The 20,532-nt window shown below is 48.3% G+C and overlaps 1 pseudogene; it reads left to right on the top strand.

Annotated features, from left to right (window-relative positions):
- The first annotated feature begins 6,162 nt into the window (after positions 1 to 6,162).
- On the top strand, positions 6,163 to 20,293 carry LOC146340777 (gastrokine-1-like; annotated as a pseudogene).
- Positions 20,294 to 20,532: the final 239 nt, after the last annotated feature.

The following is a 20,532-nucleotide window of genomic DNA, read 5'->3' on the forward strand; positions in this document are numbered from 1 at the left end:
GTCCAATCACAGCTCTTGACGGCCCCATGTCTTCTTCCGGCTACGGATCGCATAGCTTCCTCAGCAGCCCCCATTTCCTCAGCAACAAGCAAAGGGCTGGATGTGCGCATGCTTGTCTGATCTCGGAAGCTAAGTGGGGTCGGCCCTGGTCAGTAGTTGGATGGGCGACCGCCTGGGAATCAGGCTTCCTGCCCTGATCAGGGGGTTGTTCTATCCCTTCAAATGAGATTAAGTTTTACCCCCTCCTATCCCCCACTGCGGTTGTTGTTGTTTTTTTAAATTAAGGCGTTATCCTCGCAGAATCGAGACTTCTCCACCATGTTTTTTTTCTAATTTAGGCATGTTCTTGGAAGCTTCAAAGGTGTGAAGCTTCAAAGATCATGCCTGAATTAGAAAAAAAAAAACATTGCGGAGAAGCCCCGATTCTGCGAGGATAACGCCTTAATTTAAAAAAAAACATCTGGAGAGGGGGATAGGAGGGGGTAAAACTTAGTCTCATTTGAAGGGGTACAACAACCCCCTGCTCAGTGCAGGAAGCCTGATTCCAAAGCATTCACCCATCCAACTACTGACCGGGGCCGACCCCGCTTAGCATCCGAGATCAGACAAATGTGCGCAGGAAAACAGCAGGAAAACAGCACAGCACTCGAGTGTGAACTGAGCCCACACATTCGATGAAGCACCGCAGCGGGGAAAATGGGTGAGTGTGAATAATCATGTTTTAATGCGAGAGCATTTAACCCGACGGGACACCGAATTCATTGCGATGGCGGGCGCAATGTTGATCGGCCCACATTTTGCACCACATCAAATTAAAAAGTCCCTGGAAAACAAATGTCTTTTGCCTTTGCTTGCATGTGCACCAGCACACTGGCCCTGGGAAGCAGAGGGTCTTAATTTTTTTATGTGTTTACTCCATGCTGGAGTGATGGTGGTGCATGTGTGTCTATTTTTGTCTTCCAGAGAAGATGGGTCTTTTAAATTTTGCAACAACAACAACAGCAGCAACAATAATAATATAATCAAAGCAAGAAAATGTGCTGGGAGCAAAGTGTAAGGGGGCATGCTCTGCTCCCTGGCTTTTTTGTCTTTGCACCCCACGGTGCTCTCCAGCTCATACCTCTGGTCTCTCTGCAGCCCCGTCAATGCTGGCTTTGGGGCTCCCTTGGCACAGACACTGACAGGCCCCCCTCACACCACGGCTGATCATTCATTACATTTCTATAGCACCCAACAGCCACAGTTCTCTGGGTGGTTCACAGCATGATAAAACATGATATAAAAACTTTAACATTCAAAAAATGACAACAGTTTAAAAAGAAACTAAAAACAAATGACAATGAAACCGCCAGGACCTGATAAAGACCTAAATTTCCCCATCATATGCTGTCAAATGACTGGGAGTAGAGGAAAGTCTTAGCCAGGTGCCGAAAAAATGACAGTGTTGTGGCACCAGGCAGACCTCACTGGGGAAGGCATTGGAGATGGCGGCGGTGGCGGGGGGACCACTGCCAAGGCCCTCTTCTTCACTGCCGTCGAAGAACCTGGAGGGGGGGGAAGCCTCTCTTATTGGTTGAGCAGCCCTTGCCACTCAGATGACATTCTCTCCACCCGCCCCCTGGAAGTATGTTATGTGAAGTGACTTAAAATGGGGTGATACACACTCTTGTGAAGCCCTGCCCAGACCAAAACCATCTCCTAGAAAAATGTGGGTAAGCCACTCCTCCCTTCCCCTTCCATTGTTGTAGAGACACAGCCTGGGAGTTCGAGTGCCTGGTTTTAAAGGAGAACCTGGATATAGTGGGCATTACAGAAACCTGGTGGAACGGAGAGAACTAGTGGGATACGGTCATCTCTGGATATAAATTCTACAGGAAGGACAGGGAAAGGTGTACCGTGGGAGGTCTTGCCCTGTACATCAAAGAGCACATAGAGTCAAGCAGACTAGAACACGTAAAAGGGGTAGGCTCTTCCACAGAAGCACTGTGGGTGACAATACCAGGTTCCAAAACTAATTTAGTGCTAGGAACCTACTATCGTCCTGCAGACCATAATGCTCAGGGTGACCTTGCGATGGAAAATAAAATCAGGAAGGCTTCCAAACAAGGAAGTATTGTAATAATGGGTGACTTCAATTACCCCCATATTGACTGGATAAATGCATGTTCCAGACATGACAAAGAGGTAAAATTTCTCAATGCCCTAAACAATTGTGCTCTAGAACAGTTGGTCATGGAACTGACCAGAGGGGAGACGACCTTGGATTTAATCCTAAATGGGGTTGCCCAGGACATAGCACAAGATGTAAACTTTGTTGAACCAATTGGAAGCAGTGATCACAGTGCTATCATAGAATCATAGAAACATAGAATAGTAGGGTTCGAAGGGGCCTACAAGGCCATCAAGTCCAACCCCCTGCTCAATGCAGGAATCCAGGTCAGAGCATCCCTGACAGATGGCTGTCCAGCCTCGTCTTGAACGCCTCCAGTGTGGGAGAGCCCACCACCTCCCCAGGTAATTGGTTCCATTGTCGTATTGCTCTAACAGGCAGGAAGTTTTTCCTGATGTTCAGCCGGAATCTGGCTTCCTGTCACTTGAGCCCATGATTCCGTGTCCTGCACTCTGGGATGATCGAGAAGAGATCCTGGCCTTCCTCTCTGTAACAGCCTTTCAAGGACTTGAAGAGCGCTATCATATCTCCCCTCAGTCTTCTCTTCTCAAGGCTAAACATGCCCAGTTCTTTCAGTCTCTCTTCATAGGGCTTTGTTTCCAGTCCTCTGATCATCTTTGTTGCCCTCCTCTGAACCCTCTCCAGTTTGTCTGCATCCTTCTTAAAGTGTGGTGCCCAGAATTGAACTATCAGGTTTAATATATATTTAAGTGGAAAATTGCCCAGGAAGTCCAACACATTTGACTTCAAAAAAGGAAACCTCTTTAAAATGAGGGAATTGGTGAAAAGGAAGTTGAAAGGGAGAGTCAAGGAATACAAAAAGGAGCACAAGCTTGCACAAAGGCAATGCAAGCAGACAATAAGAGATGCAAAAAAGCATTTTGAAGAGTATATCACTAACAACATCATGGCCAACAATAAAGAATTCTTTAAGTATATCAGAAGCAGAAAACCAGCTAGAGAGGCAGTTGGACTGTTGTATGACAATGGAGTCAAAGGAGTACTGAAGGAGGACAAGGCGTTTGCAGAGAAGCTGATACAATTCTTCACATCGGTCTTCATTGCAGGAGATATAGGACAGATACCTGTGCCTGAACTGAAGTTTTCAGGAAGGGAGTCTGAGGAACTGAGACAAATAGTGGCGACAAAAGATGACGTTCTCAATCTTATTGATAAATTGAAAGCAAATAAATCCATCCTAGAGTTCTCAAAGAACTCAAATATGAAATTGCTGATCTTCTAACCAAAATACGCAACATGTCCCTAAGATCAGCCTCCATATCAGAGGACCGGAAGATGGGCAATGTAACACCAATTTTTAAAAAGGGATCCAGGGGGGATCTGGGAAATTACAGGCCGGTTAGCTTAACATCTGTTCCGGGTAAATTGGTTGAAAGCCTTATTAAAGATAAAATTAGTAAGCATATAGAAGGGCAAGCCCTGCTGAAAAAGAATCAACACGGCTTCCGCAAAAGTAAGTCCTGTCTCACTAACCTTTCAGAGTTCTTTGAGAGTGTCAATAAACATGTAGACAGGGGTGATCCAGTAGACGTTGTTTACTTGGACTTCCAAAAGGCTTTTGGCAAAGTCCCTCACCAAAGACTCCTGAGCCAATGTAGCAGTAGGGATGGACAAACTCACTGGAGCCCACCTTGTGCGCCACTCGCCGGACCCCACCACCCACCCCTATTTGGCATGCTGTGTGAGCTGCTGGATGGTCCACAGGCACCCGGCAAGCGGTGCACAGTGTCCCCGCATTCCGCAAACTGCCATTTTGCATAAAAATGGTGGCTCCACTATTTATATAAATCACTATTTGCATAAAATAGCACCTCTAAATAGCCCCGTTTATGCAAAATTATAGGCGTAAATGAATTAGACCATTTTCTGCCATTTTCCACAAATGGTGACTTACATAAACAGCTGAGCTGCCATTTTTATGCAAAATGGTGGCTCATGGACCAGCGGGGATCCCCGCACTTGCCCGACTCAATGCACACCAAGTGAGGCAAGCGCAGTATCCATGGACCAGTGCCCAGGGGGTTGAGCTGCCGAGAAATTGCCAGGCCTCAAGCCCCAACTGGAGTCTCGCAAAATCCCTACTTAGCATCCATGGAATAAGAGGAGAACAGGCCTTCCTATGGATCAGTAACTGGTTAAGGGACAGAAAGCAGAGAGTAGGAATAAATGGTAAGTTTTCCAAATGGAGGGAAGTAAGTAGTGGGGTCCCACAGGGATCTGTATTGGGACCAGTGCTTTTCAGCCTGTTCATAAATGATCTGGAATTAGGAGTGAGCAGTGAAGTGGCCAAGTTTGCCGATGACATCAAATTATTTGGGGTGGTTAAAATGAAACGGGATTGTCAGGAGCTCCAAAAGGATTTCTCCAAACTGGGAGAATGGGCGTCCAAATGGCAAATGCGATTCAATGTAAACAAGTGTAAACTGATGCACGTTGGGGCAAAAAATCCCAACTTCAAGTATAACCTGATGGGATCTGAGCTAGCAGTGACTAATGAAGAAAGACATCTAAATTAAAATGATCAAGGGGCTGGAGCATCTCCCCGATGAGGGAAACTTACAACAGCCGGGATTGTTTTGGTTGGAAAAAAGGAGGGTAAGGGGAGGCATGATAGCGGTCTACAAAGTTATGCATGGTGTGGAGAATGTGGATAGGGAGACATTTTTCTCCCTCTCTCCAAATATTAGAACCCACTGAGGTCATCCCATGAAACTGATTGGTAGGAGATTTGGGACAGATAAAAGGAAGTACTTCTTCACACAGTACATAGTCAAACTATGGAATTTGCTACTATAAGACATAGTGATGGCTACCAATTTGGATGGCTTTAAGAGGAGGCTGGACACATTCCTGGAGAAGGCTGTCAATGGCTACTAGTCCTGATGGCTATGTGCTACCTACAGTATCAGAGGCAGTATACCTATGTACACCAGTTGCTGGGGAACGTGGGTGGGATGGTGGTATTGCACTCATGTCCTGCTTGTGGGTTTCTGGTCCGCAGCTGGTTGGCCACTGTGTCAACAGCGTTGTGGACTAGATGAACCCTCAGTCTGATCCAGGAGGGCTCTTTGTATGTTCTTATGTTCTTATGGCTGCATATGGGCTGGTTTGACAGCCATTGACAGTTGACAGGTGCGGAAAAGGCAACAAGATTGCCCTCTTAGCAAGGTGATCCCCAGGGTTTTTAGTGTTGTGCTGACACTTTGGGGGTGCCCTGCTTCCATTCCACACTTCCCCAAGTCTCCAGCAAGTTATTTTAACAGAGATCTGCACTCCACCCCCCTTTCACAGCTCTGGTTACTGTGAATGGAAGCTGCGAGAAGGAGTGGAGTGGTGGGGGCTGAACCAGATTGGGACTGTTGCATGGGGGAAGGTGCTTTAACAGTGTGCACCCTGCAATGGTCTTGATCCGAACTGGAGGAAAAGTTCAGTTGACACCACGTAGTCAGAGCTAGCCAGAAAAGCTAGCTCTGCTGACCCGCATGTTCCAGAAATGAGTATTTCCACTTCTTTTTCGGGTTATTTTAGAACAGCAAAAGCCCCATTGCACAAGAGGTGAGCCCCGCACGTGCAGGGGCACAAGATGTTGTACACAGAGAGGGTGGGATGGGGAGCATCACCTGCCAGTGAGATTCATAGAATCATAGAAATATCATCGAAAGTTGTCAGAATAGTCCTAAAGGGGGTCAGGTCCCCACCACCACCCCCTGCCCCAGTGTCGCTCGGTCTCTGGCTCACATTTTTGCGACCAGTCTACCATCAGCTTAATTCGTGTCAGAATCCCACAATATAAACACGGAAACTAAGATGGCCAGAACAGGGCCTGCTTCACCAATATGAAGAGAACAGAGAGTCAGTGCGCTTTGGGGTCTGGAGGCAAGCCGTGCTGGCTGGGAAGTCTGGCGTTGAATCTCTCATCAAGGGTTTTGTTAGGGGCTATAGCAGAAAGGATTAGCAAACGCTGCCAAGAAATGGAACTACCGTGTACTACAGTGACGCCTGGCTTCCAGGTCCTCATGTTTGACCATATTAAGAGGGAAGGGACGGTGCCTACTCTCACGAGTAAAGACATAAGAAAAACATGTGTCTTTCCCTTGAACTTCCCATAGATCCCAAAGGAGAAAAATAACTATTTGACTAGAGGTACATGCATATGCATCCTCTCATAGCTAGGTATAGAAAGTGCAGCAACCATGCACAGATAAATCCTTTTTCCTTGCTTGGCTTGGCTTGGCTTCCAAAATGAAGACACCGGTAAGTACATTTGTGCATTTCGGTGTTAGGCTGATGTGAGGCTGTAGGCTTCTTCTTAGGCTTTGGTGTTGCAAGGGCATTGAGAACGGCTGAGGTAATCTTGGTATTTCATATGTATGTGGTTGGAGCAGATACAGACAGTGTGTGGATTATAGACTTTTTCAGGAAGGTGGAACTGTAAAGTGTGCTTTGCCACAGACAGCCCCTGTTTTCTCCACGTGCCTTTTTGCCTTTTTGAAATGCCTTGATGGTGTTTGATGTCTAGAAGCTGCTCTCCGGGCTCTTTTCCCTCCCTAGAGACTCTAGAAGTCCAGTTTCTGGACTTATTTTATTAACTAATTAATTTGCTTGCTTGCTTGTTTATTTATTTAATTTCTATACCGCCTAATAGCCAAAGCTCTTAGATAGACGCACCTCATCTCTAGCCTGTGCACCGCCTGGCATTTCACACACCACAACTCCTGGGCCTCATTTCGAACTGTTAGCAACAGATTACAGGCCATTTATTCGGGGACGGGGGGGCGGGCCCCTAACACAGACATCTTTTTGGTTTTGAAAACAATGCAGGAGGCAGGGTTGAGTGTTTAGCAACCAGCCTTCCCCAACCTGGAGCCCTCCAGAAGCATAGGACTACAACTCCCAACATCCTCTGCCAGCATAGCCAATAGTGAGGGATGATTGGCGAAGAGCCAGGGCCTGCAGGAGAAGCCACCACCACCACCACCGGGGAAGAGGCGTGCTTGCCGCCGCTGGGCCTGCTGCTGCCACCGCTGGGCCTGCTGCTGCCGCCGCTGCCACCACCACCAGGCCTTCCCTGTGGACTTCTGCCTGGCAGACCGCCAGTCCCTGCAGGACCAGGCCCCCAGGTACCGAGCCAGCTGTGCTGCTCCACCTGCCCCTCCCTGGAGGGGCTACATAAGCTGGCTGGCTGAGGTGGCCTGGGAGAGCCAAGGCCTGCAGGAGAAGCCACCACCACCGGGGAAGAGGCGTGCTTGCTGCTGCTGGGCCTGCTGCCGCCGCCACCGCCACCGCCACCAGGCCTTCCCTGTGGACTCCTGCCTGGCATTTTTAAGGGGATTTTAATTGTTTTGTTTGTTTGTTTTATTTTGTTGGGGGGGATTTTGTTGTGTTTTTAGGGGTGGGTAGCCTGCCTGATAGGCGGGAGCGAGGGGGCATGTGTCCACCTGGTGGAAGCAGTGGGGGGAGTGTTGGGGGCCAGAACATACCGAGGCTGGGCGGCAGGCGCTGGCGGAGCGCTAGGGGCAGGCCATGCCAGGTAAGGGGAACAAGGGAGAGATGTGTAGTATCTGTCCCCTGCTCCGGGCCTGTCCAGAGCCAAAGGATGGCTGGGGGAGGCGTGACCCCATCTTCTGGCCTTCGTTTGCTGCTCTGCAATGCCAGGTCTGTTACCCAGAAAACCTTCCTCATCCATGACATGATCCTGGATGAGGGTGCAGACCTGGCATGTATTATGGAGACCTGGCTGGCCAAGGCTGCTGTTCCAACCCTTGCAGCCATGTGTCCAGCTGGATTTTCGTATGCACAGCAGCCGAGGGCTGGGGATCGGGGAGGGGGAGTGGCTGTTATCTACTGAGAGTCCTTGGTCTTCACCAGACCCCCTCTCCGGGAGACCAAGGTTGCTGAGTGCATGTACTGGAGGTTGGGCCCGAAGGGCAGTCTGGGGATTCTGCTCGTGTACCGTCCGCCCCGCTGCACGACTGACTCCCTGGCCGAGGTGCTTGAGGTGGTCTCTGATGTGCGTGTACAGTCCCCTAACTTACTGGTGTTGGGGGACTTCAACGTACATTCGGAGGCCATCCTCACAGGAGCACCTCGGGACTTCATGGAGACCATGGCTTCCTGGGAGCTGCACCATATTCTAACTGGGCCCACCCACGTAGCCGGTCATGCACTAGACCTTGTGTTTGTTTCTGGAGAAGCGGGGAGTGATCTGGAAGTCGGGGGTATATCCACCACCCCCTTGTCATGGTCAGATCACTATCTGGTGACGTTGGGGATTCTCTGGGGCACGCCAACGGCCACTCGGTCGAGACCCTGGTGGGTGGCTGGAATGCCGCAATCACTGGGGCATTAGATTGGGTGGCTCCGAAACGCCCTCTCCCCCTGAACAGGGCTCGGACTGCACCATGGTTCAATCCGCGGTTACGAGCTCTGAAACAGGAGGTGAGACGGCTAGAGCGCCGGTGGCGGAAGTCTCGCTCCAAAGACGATCAGACACGGGCTAGAGCTGTATCTTCAGCCTATCATGTGGTGGTGAAGGCAGCAAAAAAGGAATATTATGCTGTCTCCATCGCGTCTGCAGAGTGCTGCCCCAGGAGGCTGTTCCAAGTGGTCCGGAGCCTGGTCGGTCCTGTGGCTCCAGAACCACTGGAGCATTCTAAGGCCTCCTGTGAGGCTTTGGCAAGGCACTTTGCAGATAAAATTGATCAGATTAGGTGTGTTACTCTGCACACTGTGGATACAGTTAGTGAGCAAGAGGCGGCCTGTGGCAAACCGGTTTTGTGGGATCGGTTCCAGCTTCTTCCTCCTGATGAAGTGGACAAGGTGCTTTCATCTGTAAGGCCGACCACCTGCTTACTTGATCCTTGCCCATCTTGGCTCATTATGAGCTGCAGAGAGAGACTGGGTGAGGGGATCAAGGCGGTGGTGAACGCCTCCCTTGAGGAGGGAGTGATGCCATCAGCCCTCAAGGAGGCAGTGATAAGACCGCTCTTAAAGAAGCCCTCCTTGGATCCTCAAGTTCTGAACAACTTTCGCCCAGTCTCAAATCTGCCATTTTTGGGCAAGGTGATTGAGCGGGTGGTGGCGGTGCAGTTGAAGGCACACTTGGAAGAAACTGATTATCTAGACCCATTTCAGTCGGGCTTCAGGCCTGGGCATGGGACAGAAACGGCCTTGGTCGCCTTGGTGGATGATATGAGGAGGGCTCTGGATAGGGGTGAATGCTCCTTCCTTGTTCTCCTCGACCTCTCAGCGGCTTTTGATACCGTTGACCACGGTATCCTCCTGGACCGCCTGGAGGGGTTGGGCATTGGAGACACTGTATTGCGGTGGTTCCGGTCCTTCCTCTCCGGCAGGTACCAGAGGGTAGCACTGGGAGAGGAGGTTTCGGACCCGTGGCCACTTACTTGTGGGGTGCCACAGGGTTCCATCCTCTCCCCGATGCTATTTAACATCTATGTGAAGCCACTGGGGGCTATCATCAGGAGGTTTGGGGTGCAGTGTCATAAATATGCGGATGACACGCAGCTCTACCTCTCATTCAAATCTTCACCAAGGTTGGCTGTAGAATCCCTGTCCAAATGTCTGGAGACGGTGAGTGGCTGGATGGGGAGGAATAAGCTGAAGCTGAACCCTGACAAGACCGAGGTACTTTTGGTGGGAGACAAGAGGAGGCTGGGGGATGTTGACCTGGTGTTGAATGGGGTATGGCTACCCTTGAAAGACCAGGTCCACAGCCTGGGGGTCATTTTGGACTCCCAGCTGTCCATGGAGGCTCAAGTGTCAGCTGTGAGCCGGACAGCGCTGTATCAACTCCATCTGATATGGCGGCTGCGCCCCTTCCTTCCCGACCATCTGCTCCCATCGGTAGTACATGCCCTGGTCTCCTCTCGTTTAGACTACTGTAATGTGCTCTACGTGGGGTTACCCTTGAAGACGGTTCGGAAGCTGCAGCTGGTACAGAACGCGGCGGCTCGCCTGATTAAAGGCAGCTGCTGGCGAGATCACATCACTCCAGTGCTGAAGGAGTTGCACTGGTTACCAGTTGTTTTCCGGGCCAAATTCAAGGTGTTGGTTTTGACCTTTAAAACCCTATATGGTTCCGGCCCAGCCTATCTGAAGGAGCGCCTCCAGCAACACCAGACAGGCCGCTTAACAAGATCAGCCTCAGATGGCCTTCTCTCTGTCCCATCAGCCAGGACAGCTAGACTGGTGGAGATGAGGGAGAGGGCCTTCTCTGTGGTGGCCCCCACTCTGTGGAACTCCCTCCCTAGGGAACTCCGTCATGCCCCCTCTTTAATGAACTTCCATCGTGCATTAAAAACGTGGTTGTTCAGGCAGGCATTTGGGGTGGGTTAGGGTATTTAAAAAAAAAAAGATTTATGGTAAAAATTTATTGTTTTAAATTGTTTTATGGTGGGTTGTACATCGCCCAGAGTGGCTGGGTGACCAGTCAGATGGGCGATTAATAAATTTAATAAATAAATAAATAAATAAATAAAATATGATGGGAGCAGCAGTCCAACAACATCTGGAGGACCACATGTTCCCCATCCCTGGTGTAGGAGGGAAGCTGGTTGCTTGACCTAACCAACCTGCATAGTTGAAAAATATCATGCTGCGTGGGCCAGATTTCTGATTCTGGTATAAATCTGATCATTTTTTAAAAAAGAGGTTATTCTGATGAGTGGATCATGAAAATGATGGATCTGGCAGAGATGGCAAAACTTACTATTATAATTAAAGAAGGATTAATAATTAAATTTATGTCAGAATGGAAACTTTTTTAGAATTTGTACAAGAATAGAGAAAAATGATATCTATGTATGTGGATTCTGATCTTTGAAATGGTCAACTCTCTTTTTTGTTTGTTAAAAATAAGGAGAGAAATGAGATAATGTCTGTGAACTCAATGTATGATATACAACTAAGATAAGAAGCAGAGAACAATAATAAGCATTTGTTGTGTAAGGGGAGCTGAAGGGAGATACCTTATAATCTTAGATGTATTTTAGTGTATCCCTGCGTGTGTTGTTGTAATGATGTGTATTGTGTATCTATGTTGTTTCCCCCTCCCCTTTTTAAAATAAAAAATAAAACTATAAAAAAAAGTTATTCTGGAAGAGATCCAGAGCAACTGGCCTTTTATTTTGTTTCGTTAATCAAAATGAACCATGGTATTTAGCCAATGCAAAATAGATTACTTTATAAATATCAAAACTCTATTCTAATGTATAGTGGCTTGCAGTAGGAAATGAAAAGGAATAGGAGAAGTTTGTAATGCGTATTTGGTTTTAAAGAAAAAGACCTGGGAATACTCTCATTTTTACCCCACTTCGAAGATTGTCTGGCTGTCAGCCTCCTGAAGCTGCTCCCCAACTGAAGTTTTGCGAATGATGCAAGTAGCCAGTTTAGCATCTTATCCAAACCGGGCCTTTGAGACGTGCCTTGGACAGTGGGGAGGTGGAAAGTAGGGCTGTACACTGCTTCAACATGAAGCCCGAGCTCCGAGTCAAAGCGGGCCGCTTCGGGCCACCCCCAAGACAAGGCGGAGGGGGCATGAAGTGGCCTGAAGTGGATCGGGTTGCTCTAAAGCACTTCAGTGTGCTTCGGCATGATCTGGAAGCCCAGCCACCACGCTACTGCCACTGCCACACCCCCAGCTCCTTATCTGGGCCCTCTGGACATGCGCCGGCAGTGGTCATTGTTCGGGGGGGGCGCATTTTTAAAATGGTGACTCCCTGTATTTCTGGAACTACGGTGAGTCGCCATTTTAAAAATGGCTCCCTCATCCCCTGGAACAACAAGACAGTTGCTGGCACACATCCAGAAGGACTAGGAGCTGGCAGTGGCAGCAGCTTCCCTGGCAGCAATGCGGCTCCCTCCCCCCATGGAACAAGATGGCTGGCAGCCTAAGGGCCCAGGTAAGGAGCGCTGGGGGGGGGGGGTGTTGGAGGGAAAAGCAGGATTCGGATGTCCAAATCCCACTTTGGCTTCTTAGGCTAAAGCGAGTTGGGGGGTCCCTGAATCAGCCTGATGCGAATTAGGCCCACCTTGGCAGACACAAAGTGGCCTCTGAGTCAGATCAGGGGGTCCATGCACAGCCCTAGTGGAAAGGGTTGGGGCAACTGTTCAAGTAATTACCAGCAGGGGCGACATGGTGGGAGATTGCAACCTGGGCCTTTCAGGGAAAGATGGGTAGGACCTTGGTTGTCCTTCCCTCTCTTCAGGTTGCTATCTAGGCAAGGAAGCACTGGTGACCATGAAGGCAGCCCCACCCACCTGCCAGCCTGAAGATCCTGCATTTTAATGCCAGATCAGTTGCTGGGAAAACATCAACAATCCTGGATTTGATGTTGGATGAAAAGGCTGACCTGTCATATATCATGGAGACCTGGCTGGAAGAAGAAGCTTGCTGATTCCTCCCGCCACCCCCAATCTGTTCCAGTTCTGGTCCCCCAGAGATTTTCAGATAATGGTTCAGTTTTTGTTCTGGTTCAAAAGAAAATTCAGTTTAACTCCCTGGTTCAGTGCCCTGGCCATATCCAGTACAGCAGTTCTCCCCCTCCCAAAGAGTCTGAACATGAATCTTTGTCTTTAGGCTATTCAGCTCATAAACAAGGGAAACAATGGAGGAACGGTCTACCAGATGGTGAACATCAACCAGAACACCAACGTTGCTGCCTTTAACATTTATTCTGGAATGCACTCAACCAACGCGATAGTTGACTGCAACAACGTAAGTGTGAAACCTAGCAATTCAGTGACGTTACTGTTCAGTCTGTGGCACTGGCAATGTTCTGGTGGCATTGGTGGGCAGACTTTCCTTAGCACCTTGGCACATCTGCTAAATTCCCCTGAAATGGAAGCAGGTTATTTTTCCACCATTACATAGTGAACATTTCTCAGTAGCTCAGAGCATCAGCTACATTCCTCTGAAAAGAAAAGCTGATAATATTGGATGGATTATGTAAACATCAGACGACACCTGACCATTGAATCAGTGACAGTGCCGCTCCAGGTTTTGGAGGGCCCTCAAGCAAGATAGCCTCGCAGTGCGCCTCTCCCTCAGTGAGTCTGCCTTTTCACCACCATTGTCCCCAGCTGCTCTCACTCCTCCTCCTCCTTCTGCCACTTGCTTGCTTGACAGGCAGAGAGCCAGTGAGCGAGAGGCAGGGGCCATTGCTGCTCCTCCTTCTCACCATCACCCTTGACTGGGCCAGACCAAGAGGCGGGTGAACATGCAGGCTGCCATGGTCAAGAGCAGCAGCAACTCCACAGGGCTCTTGTTAGTGGGCCCCTGCTGGAGCATGAGCCCGTGGCAGGTGCCCCACCTTGCCTACCCTTGACCCTGATCACAGACTTTACACTAAAGTGTACGGGGTAAGACATGTCAAATGTGTTGCACACCAGAGTAGAAGTACTATCAATAATAAACAACAGAAACATTTCTGCATAGTAGATCATGAAATAAATGAAATAGAGTAGGCTATGCCAACTCCAGATTATTGGAAAAAACACCCTCAGTGGTCCTCCTGAAAATATGAGCTTGTCTCTCCCAGAATGCTCTGCCCCCTCTTGTGGCATCAGCTGATGACAAGCGAGTGGTGGCCATAGTTGCTGCTGCTGTCAGGATTCCCTGTTTGCCCGGCTGAGAACTCCAGTAGCCAAATCAACACTGCATTTCCAAGGCTTTAATTCCATTTACTCTAACGAGGCATACAGATGCAAATTGCTAGAGACTCACAGACTACAAAAGAAAGAGCCTTCAGGGAGTTCAAAGGGAAACCACAGAAGGTGAGCTCCATTTGGGAAAAAAGCGGCAAGCTCTCTTAGCTGAAGGGGTGGGAGGGGAAGATCTCCCCCTCTTCCGTGACACATCCGGGCCCAGCCGTCGACGTCGAGCCAATCGGGCAGAGTGCCAAAGCTCAGCCCCTGTGATTTCCCCCTTGTGCCCGCGCCTGCGTCTTGCATCCAGGACTTCAATTTGCTCTTCCCTCGCCCCCCCCCCGTTTGCTATCACTCCCAGGGATGTGTGAAGGGGGGGGGCTCTCCGTGCAGCTGTGCCTCTGGAGCCTGGGAAAGTTCCTCCCCCACATGTCGCAGCTCTTCCTCAGAATCTGAGCTACTCTGACACTCTGTATGCTCAGAGGCAACCCTGACAGCTGCTGCTTTTCGGCGCCATCACTGCCACCTGCCACCATCCTGCTGCTCACTCCCCTGCTCTTTCCCTCAGGGTGGAGCTGGGGATTGTGCCCCGAGGGGAAGAACAAGTGATAACAGGGAATAACAGCAAGGAGGAGAAGAAAGCTCTGATCAGTGTTGGGTGAGGGCCTGGTCCCTGGCACGTGCCTGACTGTGGATGCAGACTTGAGAATGGATAAATTGCAGCGAAATGCAAACCTGATCTCTTACCAAGACGTTACTGCCATCTGCTTATTGACGCAGCATCATGGAGTAACATAAGCAAAAGATGCCTCAAGGAGTCTACAGTTGAAGAGCATGCGGATGTGCAGCTCTACAGAGTCGCTCATAGCGATGCATGAGAATTTTGTTTTTCCTTGCAAAACATGCGCGCGTGCCCCATTTGAAGCTCCGAACACAAGCAAGACCCTGTGTCCACCAAAAGTATTCATACGTTGTCAAACATGCGCTCAGGTTTGGCCCATTCCCAATTCCCAGTTCAAATTGCACCCATTTCCTCCATGGACTGCATCAGCCCCACTTTAGTCTATGGAGGAAATTTGCACAGATTTGGGGAAATCTGCACAAATTGGGGGAAATTCCCACAAATCTCCCACTTGATTGCTGCTCAATTTGCACACGTTCCCCATTTGTGCAGAGCAAGCAGCACTCACAGACACAGATGGGGATCTGACGTGAGATGAGCGGCGAGATGATGTCTGGAACATCCCGCCATTCTCAAACATTGCTTAGCTGCTGCCTAGCTGCTCCCATGGTGGGAGGGATGGGAAGGCCACCTGGAAGGACCTCCAAGGTTTCATAGGGAGAGGGAGACAGTGGAAATGAGGCATGGGAGAGACATGGGGATAACCGGGGCGAGCAGGAGCAAATGCAGTAAAGCTGATAGGATTCATTTCAGTTGGGGGTGAGGATTTTCCCATATTAGCAATAACACTGGCTGGATGACAGAGATAATGTGCTGTCTGTCCTTCTGTGTGAAGTACAGCATTGGTGCACCAGTTGATTTGAATAAAATCACTAATGAAGAATTTCAGCCAGGATGTTGAATGCTAATCCCCAGCCAGAAATGGCAATGTTTGGGAGACTCTAGAAATAACTGGAAGGGGATCATCTCTTGGCTAATGTTTGCCATCGCATCTTGCAGAGTCTTGTCATTTACCACTAACCCTACAAGAGGACGTGTGTAGTGTCCAGGATGAACTGGCATACCTTTCCAACTATATCACAGCTTGACAATATGATCCACGAGGTATTTCGCACGAAGATGCAGACTCACCTGCTGGCTCAAGACATGCTGGGAAACGCAGTGGGCATCCCATCCCTTCTAACTCCTATGGGGCACAAATCTAATCCCCTGCGCAGCCACCCCCCCCCCCGAAAGGGATGGGAGTTGTGCCGGAAGTGCTCCTTTGCTTCTCCACAGCACTGGATGCCATTATACAATACGTAGTGTACAGCTGATCCTCACATTTTTTTCTTACAGTGTAACCGTAGGGGCTAAAAAGAAGGTGGGGGAAACTCCATTACCACCACTGGAGGTTTTCTTCTTCTTCTTCCTTTACCTCCTGTGTGTTGGGGGGGGGGATTCAAGGGGAGAAGCAGCTGGGTGGGAAGGTTTGAACCCATCCAGATCAGGGCTTTGCACACTGACACTGAGGTAAGAAAAATGCAAGGATCAACTGCATGCTACGTATTTATCGCAGCAAGTAGTTTATCCCTGAGGCAGGCTGGTGAAGAAACTCACCATTTAGTGGGCAACGTTGATATGTCTAAGACTCTAAGCCCAAGCAGCATATGTGAAACTGGAGATGTATATACATCTAAAATAACATATGCAAATATTATGCAAATTTGTGTCCTATCAGCTGGGGCCCTTGTTCTGTTAGGTGCCTGGCAAGACCCCTGCAAAGGACTGATGTTCCAGGACTACTTTTACGTTCCCTATATAGGGGCAACTGTGGCATTCCCTTCACAGAAACTATCGGATTTCTCACACGCTTGTCAGAAACATGGCTTATCCTGGAGGCCCTGTCCAAGCCATCTGTGGAGGCCTGAACAGCTACTGGGCTAATGAGTCCCAAAGTGGGTTTGGTCAGGATTTCACAGCATTCTTGGCAACAGGGAAAGATCACTCATTCCAACTGATTCCATAGCAAATCTTAGAGATGCATTTGCTACTGAACTGATCAAGATACATCATGAAGGGGCAGAAACTGACCAAAGCATAGTTTCTCTAGCGAAGATCCTTTATCATAATACAAGGCCATGCATAATAATCGAAAACAGACAGTTCCACAATCCACAATAGACAATGTAGTCATATTTCAGATTTTATATCAACATTTTAATTTTTGTATGAAGTTCAGTGCTGTGCCCCTATTTACTCATCCTGATACCCCCATTATTTTAAAGACACAAGCTCAGATTTCTAAACCAATTTATTTCACTTCTATGTAGAGGGTCATGGTGTTGAGGACTGCACACCAGGGTGTGTTAAGGAAGTCAGTGGATGAGCTGCCCATGTTCCACTGTCAAAGGATGACTGTTTCCCATCAGAACAATGTTGCAGGAATGGTGCATGTTGGAAGTACACAGACCACTTCATCTGTGAGATGGTGCATCTTTGGACTCCTACTTGACTTACCTATTTTTCTTTTACCTTTAGAGTCCCCAGGCAGTGGCTGCACAGGGTTGAAACTGCTCTTTCTGAAAGTGAACTTATGCGGAGGAATTTCCCTCTTCTAACCAAGATTGGACATACCCCTCCCAGCTTAACTGTATCTCTGGTATCATCTGTTCTAAAAGTATCCAACTCAATGTGACCTGCCAAGAGAAATGGGGGCCCACCTACCTGGTGTCGTTGCCTGCCAGGTGCTTGGCAAATCTGGCAGCTGGTGAAAAAGGGAACTCTATCAAGCCCCAGGTGGGTGGGCTGGATTTCTCTTGGTGTTGCAAACACAAGTGACAAAGGCCTTGATCTACTCCAATGGCAAATCTCTAAATTCATTCAGCAACTGGTGCCTACAAGATCAGTAAAACACAAAGGCCACAATCCATAGCAGTGTGTGTGCAGGAGTGAGCTGCTCCTACTGAACTGATACGTTATCTTAAGGTTACATGGTGTTACCTGAACAGCGTACTTGGAGACTGAACATTAGGATGAGTGGAGGCTGGTGGTTCCGAGGTCAGTGAGGCAGTGAATCTGCTCCGGGTTTCAGTCAGAACCAGTCAGAACTCTAAAGGAGCTATGCAAAGTGTGGAATAGCAAACCCAGAGCAGATTCACTGCCCCACTGACATCTGAGCCTCCAGCCTCCACTGATTAGGATACTGTAGTGAAAGCTGATATTTATATTCATTGCTATCTTTCAAGGTTGCTGGTGCATTAAGTAATTGAATATATTACCATCAGTGGACAGGTTGGCAATATGGATATTAACAGGAGCAACTCTGGCACCGACAATAGTTTTTGATAAATGGAATAGTGTGGTATCAAGAAAATGGGATGTTGCTAAAGTAGTAATGTGGATATCGCTAATATGGGAGACAAAAACTGGAAAGATGTGGAAAAAATGTTGGTTCTTTGGCCATGATTGAAATGATACGTTGAATCATGATGTTGATTGATCCTTTTGCATTGTCATAAATATGAAAATAAAGGGGGATATGAAATAAAGAATACAACTGACGATATTTCTGTTTTTATCAATAAAGAATGAAAAGTGTCAGTCTAAATGCGCTGTATTAGTCAATTCTGTTATCTTTTGAATTCACATTTCTCCGAATTTTGCAATCAACCTCTCCAATTTTTTTTTTAGAAAAATGCATACAAAACTCCGTATATTAGGGGAAACGACATAAAAATGCATTATATTAGGGGGAAAAAGTGTGTATAAGGCAAAAATGCATGCATTAGGAGAAATGTGTACAAAAATGCTTATGAATTTTCAGATGAACGTTTAAAAAAAATTCTCAGAGTTCGAGATGAACTGAACTTAAGATAGGAAAAATGAGAAACAGAGAGAAACCGAAACTGATGGATTCATCCATCCCTTGTCTGGATACAAGGCCTTCTGGCAACTTGGCATTCCCATGCAGGCTGTGGACTGCACATTGTGACATGCCTAGCTCAAGTCCAACTCATGGTCTCGTTGTGGGGCTTAGGGAAGCCACTATTCTCTCAGCTATTTCTTGGCTATATGGCAAAGCACCTCTGGCCATTTAGTGTTTTTCTTTACTGGACTACTGGAATCCCAGTGGCCCTGCAGCTTCCTCCTGGTCTTCTTATCTACTCCCACCCACCCCAGTTGACCTTGCACAGAGACCTCACTCCTCCAAGTCACACTGGGCCATCATCAAGGGTCTACGGTTTTTGGCTGGTCCTGCTAGCCAGACCGAAAATTGTGGTCACCAGGTTCCTTCCCTGTAGAAAAGACCAGCGGAGAACTTGCTGTTTGGGGTGCTCCAAACAACCCCCAACTTTCCTTCCAACCTTGGAACTGGGGAGGAGGCAGGAATCATTGTGCAAGTGTTGGAATGGCCCCCACCCACCTCTACAGGTTCATATGGTGGGGAAAGCCGGCTGCCCCTCCCACTCGCCAGATGGTGGCAGCACAATTGCCACAGCGAGTGAAGCGACCAAAAATCTTGAAACATGGTGATCAAAATTATCCCGATTAAATGGGTTTCCTTCCCCCTTCTCACCAGTCAGCATTGTTTAAAGGGAGCATTTTTGGGGTTAGCCAAAGACCAAGCACTTAGAGCACTTGTTTAAAAAGATAAACAAGTCTTTATTAAGTAGATGAAAATATCAATAATCAAAAAGGAGAACTGAGTACAAGATCCGAGTAAAGTATAAAATAAAAGATGGAACAAAATGCAAAAGTGTCCACCAGGGCAGATCCATGCCTATTGTTACAAAAGGGGCGATCAAACGGCCCCCCTCCCACACACGTTTCATGCATGCTTGAGGGGGTAGTGAGAACATACCTGCTGGCCACACCTTTTGCACACTGGTGTGCCTGGTGGCCATGGGTTCGGCGTCAGTGAGAAAGGGGCCCTGCATTCAGTACCTGCACATGAGATTGTGAACCCTGATTACCCCAGGCCTCTTGATCGCAAGGAAAAGCCAAAGGCAGGTACATCTGTGAGCTGTTGGGCACACCCATGTGAGGAGAAGGGGTGTGATGTGCTCTCCCATGCATTTAGGGAGCATGTGGGGTGGAGGCAAAGAAGTGAACAGCCCTAATATTAACACTTACAGCAAGTGAACAAGCAAGTGAGCAAGCAAAGGAACAGCCCTAATATTAACACATAAGGCAAGGGGCACCTGTTTTCTGATTTGAATCCCAGTTCTGCAGCTGGGGCCTCCAAGATGGTGCCTGTGGGTACTTCTCTTGGCACCCACCAGGCTCCCTGCCCCTACTGATTTTTATTTTACATAAGATTTTTAAAATTATTTATTTTTTAAACCAGGGGGCTGGTATAGTGCGAAGTGAAGCCCCCCAGCACCATCTTTATTCGGGTTCAAAAGAGTGGTTTTATGTTTCAGAGCTCAGTCCCCCCATCTGTCTTGCACTTGGTGCTGGAGCACAATACTTTTCTTTTAGTCTCACCAGTTTGCCTTCTGGAAAATGAGTGTTTTGTGACCAGGTATGCCCACCATGGCAGCCATTTTATGAATGGGCCCCACCTGTGTGGCAGCCATTTTGTGAGAGTGCCCATGGCTCTCTCTCAAAATTCCAAATGTGCCCAACAGCCCCAAATGGTTGAGGGGCCCTGTTCTACATGGTCAAAACTGAAAATTCTTATTATCAGAGGAAATATAATCGCAACCACTTGATGTCACTCTTGAGCCCTCTGTGTGCTTGGATGTTCATTCTTCTAGGCTCAGCTAATGTGAAGTTGCTTCCCCTTCCCCCAAATTACAGTGGTGATGCGGTGGCCCAATACACCAGAGAAATGTCAGTGTGACAAAGGGGATTTTTCTTCTTTTCTGTTTAAAAAAAACTACTCTCCCAGGTACCAGTCTCTAGGATTACTTCACCCATTCCAAAGACCTGGAAACAGATTGTAGAGTTAAGCCAGGTTGAGCTAGACGGATTAATGGGAAACCTGGCAGCAGACTGAATTCTGCAAAGA

The sequence above is a fragment of the Heloderma suspectum genome, chromosome 6, assembly GCF_057233095.1.
Source record: "Heloderma suspectum isolate Gila_16-S chromosome 6, 16-S_ref, whole genome shotgun sequence".
Lineage (NCBI taxonomy): Eukaryota > Metazoa > Chordata > Lepidosauria > Squamata > Helodermatidae > Heloderma > Heloderma suspectum.